This window comes from Podarcis raffonei, chromosome 3 (assembly GCF_027172205.1).
Source record: "Podarcis raffonei isolate rPodRaf1 chromosome 3, rPodRaf1.pri, whole genome shotgun sequence".
NCBI lineage: Eukaryota > Metazoa > Chordata > Lepidosauria > Squamata > Lacertidae > Podarcis > Podarcis raffonei.
In genome coordinates, this window is record NC_070604.1 from 119,878,638 (window position 1) to 119,894,171 (window position 15,534).

Below are 15,534 nucleotides of genomic sequence, written 5' to 3' on the forward strand. Positions count from 1 at the left end.
CACCATCACTACAATGCAAAATATTGTGGCTATCCCCCCAACTGGGTATGTTTTCCTACAACAGCAGTTAGTCGTCTTCTTCTTTGGCGATCACTCGTAGCTGAGTAAGATTGTCTTCCATAAACATGGCTTTGGGTTGGGTTTTTGGAAGATGCCTGTGCGTGAATTTGTTTTTCAGATGATGATGATGAAGAAGAAGAGTTTGGATTTGATATCCTGCTTTATCACTCCCTTTAAGGAGTCTCAAAGCGGCTAACAATCTCCTTTCACTTCCTCCCCCACAAAAAACACTGTGAGGTGAGTGAGGCTGAGAAGTGTGACTAGCCCAGGTCACCCAGCAGCTGCATGTGGAGGAGCAGGGAATCAAACCCGGTTCACCAGATTACGAGTCCACTGCTCTTAACCACTACACCACACTGGCTCTCTACTGTAGGAACATTGGGAGACAGAAAGCTGTCACACCATTCTTGGTCCACCAGAATTGCCTTAACTGACTACCTGTGGCTCTCCAGGATCACCGAATCATGGAATGATAGAATTGGTAGGGACCCCAAGGGTCATCTAGTCCAACCATGTACCCCCCCTCAAGTTCCTTGAGCTGCGGGGGAGAATATAAATGCAATAATAAATAAATTGTGGGAGATCTAATGCAGGGAAGCTGTGCCATCACCACCCATCAAGCTTGCTTGCTGGCCTGCGCAACAAGGAGACCTTCTAGAGATGGCTCCAGAATCCTTGTGCTAAACTCAGCAGGCTTAGCTTAAGCTCTCCTTAAGAAGCGACTTTCAAAAAGCACCCAGGTCCTCCCTGAGGTCAAGCAGGCCTTGATCTGAAAGGTTGTTCCAGGGCTCAGGGAGAAGTGACTGATCCATTCTGACATACGGGTGCGAGAAGGACTCCCTTGGCTAGTTTCCCCTTTTATTATCCAGAACTGGGTGGGTGGCACACAGTGCAGAAGAAGACCTGTGACAGGCTCCAGTCCTGACAGAATTTTCCCAAGGTCAGATGAATGAGCCGTGGCCAGGGAGAGGGGTATATAGGAAACACAGACAGTGCCATTGATTCTGCTCACATTTGTTATGAACAATTCCAGGCACACCCATCACCACTGTCAATATTTATTGCAATTGCCTAGCTGGGTTCTCTTTTTTATGAAGTTGTTTTGCAAATTGCCTGTTCACTCCAGCCACGGCCTCAACCTCTGTGAAGAGGGGCTCACAAATCCATATAAGCCAAGTTAATCTTTGGACTTTTGTCTTTCAGAGAGTGAGTTGGAAACTAAGTGAAACTGCATCATTATTCAGATTTTTAGTATTTGTTTTTGTACTCAGACATGTAACCATAGCTGCAATGGATGAACTCAAAGGAGCAACATCTGAGTTGCCTGGTTGCTGTCCTTGGTCCTGAAGAATCAGCTACTGGCTGCCCCATTGCCAACACTGAAGAGAAGAACGAACTTACTGGACCCTTTCAGTCCAGCTCAGCAACCTCTTTACATGCGTGGCAATGACACGGACCAAGAAATTGGGAATAATGACAATAGTAGTAGCAGCAGCAGTAATAATTTTACTATTTTACTGGGTGGCTTCCAGTACATATCAAGTTGTTCTGAGGCCCTTCGGTTCCTCTCTCTGCCATGTCTGAGACCACCACATGCCATTGCCATCTTGAACATTGCAATAGACATGTGCATACAGATCACATATGATAACATACATGTGCACACATGCTCTGCTGCCTAAAGGACTGCTGCACATAACTATGGATGGCACCACCCATATTGGAGATGTCAGTGGGATGTCGGTGAAGATCTCAACTGTCTGGATGCCAAAATATAAAAACACAAAGGCCAGCAGCAAAGCTCTGGACATAAATGGCAAATTCTTTCTCTGGGTTTCCTTCTGAGTAGTATGTGAAATAGCCTCCTTGCAGCCGCCTTTCCTGTCTCTGCTTGAAAACCTCCAGACTAGGAGAGATTCCACACAGCCTCCTGACAGAATAGCTCTTAATAAGATTAGGAAGTCCTTCCTGCTGTTAAGCTCCACCTGTTCTGGTTGCCTCCTCTCAAAAAGGATATTGTAGAGTTGGGGAAGGGGGACCAAAATGTTCAAGGCTTGCAGCATATGAGACTTGTAGGATAGAGGAAAGGCGAGTGAGAGTTGACATGATAGAAGTTTATAAAATTATGCACAGCATACAGTAAGTGAACAGAGAGGTTCCCCTCCCCCCACTCTTTCTTAACACTGGAACTCAATGGACCTCCAATGAAGAGGTTCACGACAGATGAAAGAAAGCACTTCTCCACGCAGTGCCTAGTTAAACTATGGAACTCCCTGCCACCGGAGGCAATGAGGGCCACCAACCAGGACAGCTTTAAAAGACGATTGGGCAAATTCTTGGAGGAGAGGTCAATTAATGGTTGATCTTTGCTCAGCTTGAACCTTGCTGGTGGTCTTCCCACAGGCGTCTAGTTGGCCACTGTGAGAACAGGATACTGGACTTAGGTGGACCATAGGCCTAATCCAGCAGGATCTTCTTGTGTTCTGAGTTTAAGGCTGTTGCAGTTCTGCCTCTCTCCTCAGTGGGCAGGGAAAATGCAACAGCCCCCTCGCTGCCTTCCGCAGATCCTGCAATGGCTTGACATCTATCCCCTTTCTCTACATACACACACAAACACACACACACCCCTTTTCAATCTCCTTTTCTCCGGGCTAAAGCGCATGCATCTTCTCCCCTATTTCCTCCAGCAACCTCCTCTCCTTCCAGGCTCTGCCCACCTCCTCCTTGAGCTCCCCTGCCTAGGACTGAAAAGCGCACAATAAACAGCCCTCGTCTCCTTCAAATTCACCTTGAATGCAGTAAGGTGGGTTGGAAGTGCGTAGGGGTGGGGTGGGGGTGGAGAGGAGAGGGGGGAGGAATAGCTTTCCTTTCTCTGACAATAATCAGTAGAGTGGCTGGGGGAGGGAAATAATGGCTTTGAAAAAATAGAGAAAGAGACACACTGTACAGTATCACTGCAGCAGCCTGCATGCAGTCTCAGAAATTCTCGGTTCTACTCCACCGCAGTGATGTCAGCTGCAAAAGATGGCTACTCCCTCCCTTCCTCTTTTAGCAATCCCCCCCACTTCTCTCTCCCCCCACCACCCTGTTCCCAGTTTCATCATCAACAGCAGTCAAACTCCAATGCACAACACACGCTCTGCACACACACAGACCTCAAACCTTCCTATATCTTGCTATTTGCGTCTACATAGGTATCTGAGAGTTTGCTGTTTGTGTTGGGTTTTAACAGGCAGGGTTAAAGCACGCTGCAGGATTTCTCTGTTTTGCATGCACGTCTATAGATAGCTCTCTTTTAATCAGGAGCCACCTTTGATAGATACTGAGAGGGTCGTTTTGGGTCGTTTTTGTCCTCAAATTATAGCGAACCACCTGGAGCTTTTGCAAAACGCAAAACCAGAAAGAGGGGCATAGACACAGCTGTCAACGTTTCCCTTTTCTTAAAGGGAAATTCCCTTATTCCAAATAGGATTCCTTGCAAGAAAAGGGAAAAGTCGACAGCTATGGGCATAGAATTGCCCATAAAGAGGAAATCTCCGGGACGTGGAAGCTGTTGGCAATCCGCTTGTTAAACGCTGTTTTTAGCAAATGATGTTGTGAGTTACCCAACTCGGACCGCCAGCATTCCATGGTGGATGACGACCAAAACAGGATGGTGGGGCGCTTGTGTGTGTGTGTGATTGTGTGTTAATCTGAGATTGTCAGCATGCACATAAAGGATGCCCATGACGTGCCCGAAATCTGGGGCACTCCACTGCAGCGTACATGCGTGTGGATCCGTGCAGACATCCACAAGCGCCCCCGCGGAAGAGGAGGGCGGAGAGACTGGGACCCGCGCGCGCACACAAACATATCCAAGAGATGAGTTCATTCAATCTCCCCAGCCAAAGAGCTGTCAAGGTGGGACCCCCTAGATGACCTTTTCTGGTCAAAGTGAAAGCTCAAGAGGATTCTTGGCCATGAGAGGTGGGGCGGGGTGTGTGGGGGACGCGTTAAGAAACCAGCCTCTCCTCCCTCCCCAGACGGCTGTCGAGAGAGGCCGCGGTGGATCTTCCAAAGCGCTTCTTTTATCCCCCCCCCCACTTCTCCCACTCCTGCTTTAGCAGCTGGGTCTGTGGTCCCTCTTAGGCACCCCCAAAGCTTCACCTCTCCCTCTCCTTCCCCAAAGATCCCATCAGCACCGCCGGAGAGGGAACTCAGAGAGACGGAAAGCCAAAGGGCATCTCCAAGACCTTGCGCAGAGCGCTGGTTGAAAGGCGAAGCGGGAGGAAATAATAGGTGTAGGGGGCTGATAAAGCAGCTGCTGGTAGAGGCTTTTTGGGGGGGTTGTTTTTTAAAGGAATAATCCCTCCAGGACTAAGGGGAGGAGGGCAGAGCGGGGAGGAGGAGGAGTTGCTGCTGGAGAGCCCTGCGGAAGGGCAGGCAAGTGGACAAGAGAGGCGCGGAGGTTTTCTCCGAAGGAAGGACATCCTTTGAGGCTGCCCCTCTCCTCCCCTCCCCCTCCCCCAGGTGATCCGCAGCCTCCTTTCTTTCTCTTCCTCCTCCTCCTCCTCCTCCCCCCCCTCCAGCCTAGGATGGCGCTCCCCGGGTCTCCAGATTGAGCATCAACTACAGAAGCGCCTCACAGTCTCGTCCTGCCTGCCTCTCTCTCTCTCTCTGCAAGGCACAGCGCTGCCTGGACCATCGCGCGGCGGGGGGGGGACGACCCCGGCTTGCCTCCTCCCCGGGCTGGTCCCATGGACGCATCTTTTCCTCTCCGGAAGGTTTGTTTGCTCCAGGAAGACTACCCCCCTTCTCGCCCCCCCCCCCACTCCCGACAGCATCGTTTCCCCCCTCCATCCCTCCCCCTCTCTCTCCGTCTTCTTGTTCTCCCGCTCCCCCCACCCCAGCGAAGAAGCTACCCCCTGGAGGGACAAACCGAGCCCTTCCCATAAAGGGGAGCCTGGAGATGGAGAAAGGGGGCGTCTTGTTTTCTGTGCTGGAGGGGTTGGTTTGTTGTATTGGGGGGTTTTTTTGGGTGTGTGTGGCGTCGTCAGAAGCAGCTTTAAAGCAAAGAAAGAACAACGACAGCAAAAAAAGAGCGTTTCGGGAGAGGATGCTAAATGGAACGTCCGCGTCCAGGCGCAGTCTACCGGCTTTTGAATATCAGCTGCTTGCGGGGGGGGCACACGGAAAGGCTGGTTGGGGCGGAAGTTCCTGCTTGTGCGCTCTTCCCGGAGGCAGCTGTCCGGCCACGGTTGGAAGCAGGAGCCTGGCTCCGGTGAGGCTGGTCCTCTGGAGAAGAAACTCCAGTTGGATGTTCCTAGGAAACTCGCGCTCTTGGGTGTCATGGGAAAGGGGACTCCGCGGAGTTTCCCCTGCCTCCTCCCCGGGAGCTGGAGAGGTGAGGACGGAGAGGGACTTTGGACCGGGGAAGGTCCTGGGAGGTGTTTCGTGCTGCACACGTGTGTGTGTGTGTGTGTGTGTGTGTGTGTGAGAGAGAGAGAGAGAGAGAGAGAGAGAGAGTTAGTTCTTGCTTTTGGTTGATGGGGAAATCGCATGATAATCCTAACGCGGAGGGAATAATCTTGTTGGTGGCCTGCAGAAGGAATGCCGCTGCTTGTATTTGCCCGCATTTATTTGGGGGGGGGGGCAGGCGGGTGCCCCCCACCACTCTGGTGGAGGGGTGTGTGTGTGTGTGTGTGTGTTGGCTTATGGAGGCGGCAGAGAAGAGGCGCCGAGGGTTCGATCTCATGGGTCTCTTTTAATCTGGGGCACCTTGGCAACCCCCCCAAAAAAATTCCATTTTTAAAAATACGTTTTTTTAAAAAAAACACTGGGGGTGACCTTTGGCCAGGCTCTGGCCAAACCCGTCTACCTAAGCAAGAAAGGGCTTTGAAGCTGGGGCGAGGATACGCTTCTGTGTGCGTGTGCGCGCGGTGGCCGGTGTGTGCGGGGTGGGGGGGGGGGAGATCTGGTTCTCTCTCTCTCCCTCCCTCCCTCCCTCCCTCCCCTCCTCTTTCTGCTGCTGCATTTTGCATGAACTATCTAGGTCATTAGCATTTTAGCGTATGCAAGACTTGACAAAGCAGGAGACAGATGGGCCCCCGCTTCGCCGCCGTGTGGCCCCCCCTCCCCGCCTCCCTCCCTCCCCCCCCCCTTTTGGACCACTTGGGACCTTCGCTTTAGAAGACTGGCTGCAGCAGTCAAAGACTGGCTTCCTCCTTTCTTTCTTTTTCTTTCTTTCTTTCTTTCTTCCCTTCCCTCTCTGCTTCTCCTTCCATCCTTCCTCCCCGCCGAGCGCAGGCCTGGCAGAGGCTGCGCGCTCAGAGCATCCTTTGCAGAAGAACCAAAGCGCAGCATCACTGACGCAGCATCCGCAGCATCAGGACCAGTAGGGATGCTATTCTTCTTCTTCTTCTTCTGTTTTCCAAAGATGCCCTTGCAGGGATGGGTCCGGCGGCGTGCGGGGCGATGGCGGGGGGAGGATATAAGGGCATTGGCTTCTCCCCTCTCCCCACAACCTAAGGTCCTTCCCCCCACCCCACTCCCTTCTCCTCCGCCCCACTTTTCCTCCTGGCATCAGCTCTTGTGGGGGACGGGGGGGGCGGAGAAACAGGGCCCACCGCCCACTGCAGAGCAAGCAGATCTGACAGCGGCGCCCGCGAGGGGCTTAAGAACAAAGACGCCCTTTTGCAGAGGCGTCGTCATCGCCTCCCTCCCCCCACTATTGTTTGTGGGATGGGGTGGGATGGAAGTGGGGGTGGTGGGAGAGAGAGAGAGGAGAGAAATAGAAGCAGGTTTGGGGAGGGAGGTTGGCTGATCTGACGCCCCCCCTCTCTCCTCCCCCTACCCACCTCCACTCCATTCCACTTAGAGGGTGGGGGGTTTGCCCACCTCAGCTTGGGCAGCCGCTGCCGCTACCCCTGCCTGCCTGCCTGCCTGGGGCAGGATCAGGACCACCCGAGGCCCCCTTTCTGCGTGTTCACAGCGGACCTTGATTTAAATGTCCATACAATTAAGGCACGCGGTGAATGCTAAGGACGAGGCTGCCGAATCGTCGGGGGGGTGGGGTGGGCGCGGAGGTGGACGGCAAGCCGAGCGACCCAGCAGCCCGGCGCGGCGGGGGTCTCTGGATGATGCGCCAGGCAGTGCCAAAGCCCCCCCCCCCACTGGATTTCCACTCTAGCCCCCAGCCTCTGCGGAAGGAAGCCCCCCCCGTCCACTATGACCCACACGCCTCGGACGCCCCCCAGGTAAGTGTGTGTAGAGAATTCTTGCAACCACCAGCGCCACTTCCATCCGTTGAGCATGCTTAACTCTATGGCGGGTGTGGGGGCGGCGGCGTTGGATTGGGGCCCTGATGTGTTCTGGGCTTAGCCAGCCTTGCCCCGACAGAGAAACCCCCTCCTCGTTTTAGTTTCCAACGGGAGCTGCCCTATGGGGTGTCTCCTACCCCCACCGCCATAGGGGTCACCTTCTGGCCATGTGGGATGAGAGACACCCACCTAGGAAACAAGGAGGGGGGGGTCCCTGCAGGGACTCTTCCTTTTTTGTGAGCGTGTCACTAAACCAACCCTTGAAATGCCCCCTCCTTTTTTGGTGGGTTTTTTGTTTTTTCCAAATTTCCCCACCTGCCGCCAGGGCCCTCTGCCCTAGAGATTGCTGCTAGCTTGTCATTTCTGTGGGGATAATTGGGGGGGGGGATATGGAAACGCTGCGTGTCTTGCTGTGCATCACTGGGGAATAAAAAGGTTTACTACAGTGGCTTGTGGTCAGCTGAGTCCTACTCAGAGTAGACCCACTGAAATGAAGTGAGCCGTGCCCATTAACGTCCATGGGTCTACTCTGAGCAAGGTTGCATGCCACCCAGTGTTTTGTTTCGAAATGAAGGTGGGGAGGGACAAATCGAGTAGGGCACGTTGCTACCCTGACTGCAAATGAGGCTGTAAACCTTTTTTTAAAAAAAAACACAAATAAAAACAAAACCCCAAAGAACAATTATTTTGTAAGTAGATAAATATTACATGTGACAAATGTAATAGGCAATCAAAGCTTGCAAAGGAATAACCTATTGAGAACAAGAATGTATAGACAGTATAGAAAGCTAAATATGATAGCTAATAGATAGATAGATAATAGATAGATAGGTAGGTAGATATAGATATAAAATATCAATCGATTTCTATAAATTTGACATACACAGAAAGCTCATAGAGCTGTTAAAACGCAGACTAGTCTCCAACTAATGTTAAGCACTTTTCGGTTCCACTGACTTTAACAGGAGAGGAACCAATGTAAGCCCAAATTTATCCTATTGAACTCAGTTAGTGCTTAAATGTGAATGGATTGTGGCCATGTTCTATCAGTGTGTGTGCGTATGACCATTGTATGGGCTTTTTTATTTTTTTTTGCAATTTACATCATATTGCAATCAGTGAGGAAACTCCCATAGATTTTAATGGCAGCATGTAATTGAGATATGAGTGATAAGCATTTATAAAATCTGGATATGACTGCAAAAAAAACACAAAACATTGCACATAATCACAAGGCTACTAAATAGGACTGGTGTCATTGGCTGTAATGCAGTGTGCATGTCACAGAAACAATTGTGTGTGTGTGTGTACACACACACACACACACACACATCCTTAAGCATTCATGGCAGATTTTTATTGGTTAGATTTGTCATTTAATTTTCTCATCATGTTGTTGGATATTTTACGTCTGCAAAAGATTTATCTGCAAAGGCTTGTTCTCCTGAATGCAAAGACTTTATGTTTCTGCAGAATGACATAAGCAAACTTAATACGATTTGCCCTGCAATTTTATTGTTATTATTATTGTCATTAGTAGTAGTATTATCATGATTATTTACTGCGATTATTATTTCAAAAGGTCATTTGGGATATCAGTTTGCCTTTCTGCAGCAAACAGCTATCTCTCTCTCTCTTGCGTACCTTCTGCTGAGAAATCAAAAATTTCCTCTCTAGCCATGCATGGCTTTCATTTATTACTGAGAAAGAGTTCTGTGGGATTATATAGATAACCCGCATTTTAAACAACACCCAAAACAAATGCATCATAATGGAAAATATATCCTCTCCTAGCATTGATACACAGATGTCCAGTGGGGAGGGCGGTTTTGCAACTCCCCTCCCCCAACCCCCAACTTTAAAAATATAATTTAAAACCGAAGGACCCCAGGAGGGGGGCAGCCCCATGTGTGTGATATAGGGGGCGAGGGGGAGAGGTTGCTTGTCAGCCTCCTTGCCGGATAAACATGCCATTTGTTTCCTTTGTATGGTAATACAGACCTTGCCCCCCCCTCCCCACAACCACCTCACCCCCAACAGCTGCCCCAGCATCTCCACAATGGGGACCAATTACCCTACAGAACTGACCCCCCCCCACCGTTCAATTCATTTTACATCCCCTCCCTCCCGTCGTCGCTGCAGAGAAGGCAGCGTATAGATGGCAGCGGGAGAGGGGGGAGGAGATAATAAACCAAATTATTTATAGGATCAAAAGAAAAAGAATCAGAGGAGGTGGTAAAATAAGGGGGGTGGCCCTCTCCAAAGAAGGGGGGAATGGCCCATTGAAGCTACAGACTACAGACAAAGCCAGCTGCCTTGACTTTGAGGGCCTGTGTTTTAAGGTGTGTGTGTGTGTAGGAACACTCTCCCCACCCCCCATGAAAACCCTCTAAGATAAGGAGGTGGCAGAACGAAGGGGGCTCTGATCAATATTGGAAGCTAGGAATCCTTTTGGCTTTTTATTTCGAAGAAAATGTGTTTTCGCCCCATTTTAAGGCAATGGGGTTTAAGTGCCTTCCAAAGAAGCCGCGCTATAGATGCTGGTGGATCATGCCCCTTATTTCAAGAGTGAGCTAATAATAATAATAATAATAAATTTGAATCATGGAATTCTAGAGTCGGAAGGGAACCCCAAGAGTCATCTAGTCTAACCCCCTGCAATGCAGGAATGGCTGTTCTTCTAAGTAAGGCCTTGTCGTTTGCAAGCCAGGCTGTGGGGGGGGGAGCGTGCTGATAGGAGTTGTAGTCCCAACCACCTGGAGGGCGCCAGGTTGAAGAACCTAGGTCTGCAGCCGCAAGCAGAAGAGACATAAGAGGTCACTGATGGACAAGGCAGGCCAAACCTTTTCAGTGCAGTTAACTCGCCACATCAACAGGAACCTAGGAAGGCGTATTATACCAGGCTCTTTGTCCACTGATCCATGTGTTGTCCACTGTGGCCGGCAAACGCTTTTTTGGGCCTCAGGCAGAAAGAAGTCAATTCCCACCGAACCTTTGGATTTGGAGATGCAGGCGGCTTGAACCCAAGGTTAGGTACCTTCTGCATCTGAAGCATGTGCTCTGAGCCGCTGAACTGCACTCCTCCGCCGTCTCCTGCAAGTCATCCAGCCCCCAGTCACCTGACCCTAGAGGAAGCAAGTGAGTTGGAACATTAATGCACATCAGGAGCAGCTCTGTGGGCAAATGCATTGTGGCTCGTGGCTGCAATTCAGGCTGCATTTATGCATGGGGAGTTTGCCCATGCATTAAATGCAACAAACTTTATTTACAAAATGTGACATTATTCTTTTCGCTTTCAACAGAATAACTTATTACATGTTGACTTCCTTTCCTTGAATCGGTGATGTTCCCATTGCTGTATCTGCTGCCATAACTGCCATTTATTTTCTATTGTATTATAACTCATGTTATCATTTATTTATTCTCTTTCCCCTTCCCTATTATTCAACTCCTGCTTGCAGTTTTATTTGGCTATAGTTTTTTTCCTCCCAATAGCCCCCAAAGGACCTCCAGTCTTCGACAAAGTTCTCCTCTGTCTTTATCTCTTATTTCTGCTGCCCACCTCGGCATCTCTGTGTAGTCGTTGACCTTTAAAACCCATTATTCTTTCGTTGGGACGCCTTCGTTTTTCCATTTCTGCAGATACAGGATTCTAGCTGCGATAGAAGCACACACAAACAACTTGACCATCTCTTTTGGAACCTCTAAATGCACTGAACTTTAGAGCAGACATTGCATGCCTTGCAGCTGCCACCGCTTCTCAGTTAGGCGTAGATCGGAACGGGCCACTTCTGCTTACGAAAACAGGGATCCTGGAACACGGGAAGCTGAGACCAGTGGTTCATCTCGCTCAGTGCTGTTGACACTGGCTGGCAGCAGCTCCCCAGAGTTTCCCCACCCTACCTGAAGATGCCATTGGGGCCTTCTGGGTGCATGGAAGATGCTGTCCCGCTAAGTTGCTTCCCAAAGATCCCACTGAGTGACAGATACTATTAAGATGACACCTGTCCGCTTGCGAGCCGAGTGGCTCATTTGAATGGGCATCTAGGCCAAAGTCGGCGTCCAGCGCAGGAAGGGGCAAAAACCCGCAGCCTGTTGGACGGGTGCAAGGATGGACCCTGCATCCCACTGTCACCCCAAGAAAATATATTCAGGGTCAAGCTATGATGTGAAAAGCCCCCACATTAATTCAGTGCGTAAGCAGCACTCCTGAACATAGGCTGGTGTGTTGCATCTTAGGACCCTTGATCCTAAAGTCAACCCCATTCATTTCAACGCAGTTCATTCATTTCCCCCAGATTTGTTCGTCCTTCGCTAAAGCTGCGAGAGGATTCCACTTCTATCTGAAATAGCGCAGGCTCCAGTCGTTACTTGATCAAGGCAGCAAAAAGAGAACGACTTTGTTTATTGTACTATTCATATAAAGCGGTTTAAGTGGTTTGGGGACTGCACCACAAATCTGGGGCAGGGGAGAGATATTTTTTTCTCCTCCCCCCGTTCTTCATTCATGGGGAAATTTATCCTGGCTATTCTGCTCAGAGGGCTTCCCAGGCAGCTTGCTGAACAAAAACCCAAACCATTTCCCCAAAACCCATTAACCTCAGCATCAACGAACGAGGATCCACAGCAAGCCACCCATAAAAATGGCAATATATTTGGTGGCCTCATAATTCACTGTTCTCTTGCCTCTGTCCCATAGGAATTATTTTAAAGGGGGAAAAGCAATTCTTTTTAAGGTCACCTTGCAGAGACAGAAAGGACTCTTGGGTCTCTGAGTAAGGTTGCAGTCCTAGGCGTGCTTTTTTGATCTTAGAAGAAGTCCCATTCAGCCAGTGCTTTTTTTCCTTATTAAAATGTTTAGGGTTATTTTCATTTTCCTACTCATATTGAAATACTGTCCCTCAATGAGGCCAAACTTCGATTCACAAAATTCACCAGAAAAAAGCACTGCATTCAGCTCAATGAGACTCAGTTCCAAGCAAACATACTTAGGGACTGAGCTGCGAGTTATCCAAGTCTAAAAGGGGTGCAAAGTGGGGTGACTCAATTTGACACCCCCCTTCAAAAGCCTATTGACATCTGCTTATTTATTTCTATGCAATGCATACCCTCAAGATTTTGACATGGCTGGCATCAGTCTTAGTAATTTAGCGGAATTCGTGTCTATGGCACTTTGCAGAAGAATAAACAAATGTAGGTCTCTGCCCAAAAGGGCTACCAAAACAGCAGAGAGGGGAGAGGAAAGAAAGGGTTTAGAAACCAAAAACCACCCAAGTTTTCACCAACAAGCAGAATCTAAAATAAAAGGCACAATAAAGTAAAGATCAGAGCCATTAATGCAAAGAAAACCCCAGCAACCCAAACTCAGATCATGGAGAGTCTAAATTCACAACTCAAATGATTCGTGTTTGTTTTGCCGTGTTTGCTAAATATCTTCAGGGATGGCCAAAAGGTGGCTCTCAGGAGTTAATTGAGTGTGCGGCAGATAGGGGGACCAAGTCAGAACCCATTCCAGATCTCCCCAGGAAAACCTCCTTGCACCTGATTAGAGGATCTTGCAAGATCTGAATCACCCAAGGAGGAAGGTGGAGGTGGCAGAGCTTGGCTCCAGAGCTGAAGGCACATGGCTAAATGCTCATCTCATCATGCATTCTTCCTTTCACCCACACTGTGAGGTCTTCAGGGGAGCGGGGGAGGCTAAAACAAAATGGGAACCATGATTTCTTGTGGGGCTTGAAATATGCGTCTCATTGAACTGGATCCAGAGATCTCATAGGGATATTTTCTCAGTACCTTTTGCAGATGGAGAGGAAGAGCCCTCCATTATTTTGTTTACAGTTTTAACAAATAATAAAAAAGGAAGAAATCACATTTCCCCGTGTCTTATTGTTCCTGCATGTTCTAGCCATTGAAAATGGCTTGCCTCCCCTGATTGTCCCACTGTTAATGTATTGGGGTTTGGGAAACTGGCCCAATGAACGTATGACAATCCTTTTCACCATTTCTGGCTCTTGTCTCTAACAGGAATATGTATTAATTGTTTTTGCTTGTGTATTTGCCCCGCGGAAGTGCAAACTATGGCCCCAGATTTCCCCCTCCCATTACTGCTAAGATCAGGCTTCCTCAACCTCAGCCCTCCAGATGTTTTTGGCCTACAACTCCCATGATCCCTAGCTAGCAGGACCGGCGGTCAGGGATGATGGGAATTGTAGTCTCAAAACATCTGGAGGGCCGAGGTTGAGGAAGCCTGCCTAAGATGATGGTGGTGATTGATGTGCACATCTCTCTGTCTAGCAACAGATATTTCTACCTCGCCCCAGAAATCCAGCCATGGAAGAGGCAGCTAGCGGCACAATCTTAACCATGCCTACGCCCTCGTAAGTCCAATTGAATCCAGTGGGGCTTACTTCCAGGTAAGTGGGGTTAGGATCGCAGGATAAGCCAGGAAGAGGTGAGAGGAAGAAGGGAAGAGGCAAAGGAGCACTGGATAAATTTGCATTTAGGTTTTGTTATGTATTTGGGATGAAAAGCATTCAGGAAACTCCCATAGGAATGAACCTCTCCATCTCATTTATGGCTTCGGTTATTCCTGCCTCTGGGAAGGCCTGTAAGTCAATGGCAGAGGACTGCGTGCCCAAGTTTGTGGGCTCGATCCCCACCTCCCCAGTTATAAAAGGATCTCAGATTCGTAAGAAGATCTGCCCAAATTCTGGACCAGCGTTTGAGCAAAATACTCAAAACATCCCAGTCCACCTTTAGCGCAGCTATGTTTACTAAATCTGTGGGGTGATAAATTGAAAAGCTTCAGCTCCCATGAACTCTAGCCAGAAGCTAAATTGCCCCCCAATGAAAAACCTTGCAGGATTTGCAACTTTCGCTTTCGGTATGAAAATATGTAGAGTTTAGCGTGAGCTAAAAAACCAAAACTCATAAATTTCGTGTTGCCAGAAGCTTAGAGGGCCCTGAAAAATTCTGTGCTGCTTGGTGGGGATTTTATCTTCTATGCAGACACACAGAGGACTCCCTCTGCACAGCATGAAATTGGGTTTCCTGAAGGTCTTGAGTGCTTTACCAATCCAATATTAAGTCTCTCTTGGATAAACTGCACAGCTGTTTTGAACTTCTAGTCTTTCTGTTGTATGATTTGCTTGATTTATTCAATAAAATCTTTTCTGAAAAATTAAAACAAAGATTTGTGAGAAGATTTTTGCCTAAGACAAAACCAGCCTTCCCAGACCCCACAAATCTCCCTGTTTTCCAGGGACAGATTTACAGAAGCCATCCTGGCTTCTGATTTCATCCCGGAACGTCCCGCTTTTCCTTAGGACGTCTCTATTTTCATCAGAGAAATGCCGTAGGGTATGGAGTTATGCAACACCTGAGCCAATAAGGAAATAAATAACTACACAATCTTCAGAAGACATCTGAAGGCAGCCCTGTATAGTTTTATTGTGTTTTTATATATGTTGGAAGCTGCCCAGATTGCCTGGGGCAAGCCAGTCAGATGGGCGGGGTATAAATAATAAATTTATTATGGAATAGGACACCCCTATTTTCATTAGAGAAATGTTGGAGGGTATGCCATTCCCAGCTTGGTGTGCTACAGATGTTAGAATCACAGAATTGTCCAACCCCCTTGCAATGCAGGAATCTCAGCTAAAGCATCCCTGACGGTTCCAATCCCAGCCAACGCTTGGCTCCAGGTTGAAGAAGACTGCAGAAGATCTTGGAGAGCTGCCAGTCAGACATAGCACAACTGGAGTTGGTGGCCTGGCAACGTCACATGCATTGCTTAACAGCTGTAGCAGACAGCCATTCATGTGCTGCCTGGATGTGATGGTCATAAAGATGTCGGAAGAGCCCTTTTGGACCAGACCGCTGTGGCCTGCCAGAGCATTTGCTATGCATGTCCTGGGTTCAAACCCTGGCGTCTCCAGGCCAGCATCCAAAACCCTGCAGAGCTGCTGCCAGTCAGTGTTGACAGCCTGAGTTAGATGGACCAATGGTGCATAAGGCAGTTTCCTGTGTGCCTGTGAGTGCCACAGGCAGGCCATGAAAGTGGTAACCTCCCGCTTCTCCTTGCACCCCAGTACAGTGGTACCTCGGGTTACATACGTTTCAGGTTACAGACTCCGCTAACACAGAAATAGTGCTTCAGGTTAAGAACTTTGCTTCA

The 15,534-nt window shown here is 49.0% G+C and overlaps 1 long non-coding RNA gene across 1 annotated transcript; it reads left to right on the forward strand.

Annotated features, from left to right (window-relative positions):
* The first annotated feature begins 10,624 nt into the window (after positions 1-10,624).
* On the forward strand, positions 10,625-13,224 carry LOC128411452 (uncharacterized). Its single transcript, XR_008329816.1, has 2 exons — positions 10,625-11,337; positions 11,378-13,224. It is a non-coding gene; the product is annotated as an uncharacterized LOC128411452 (long non-coding RNA).
* Positions 13,225-15,534: the final 2,310 nt, after the last annotated feature.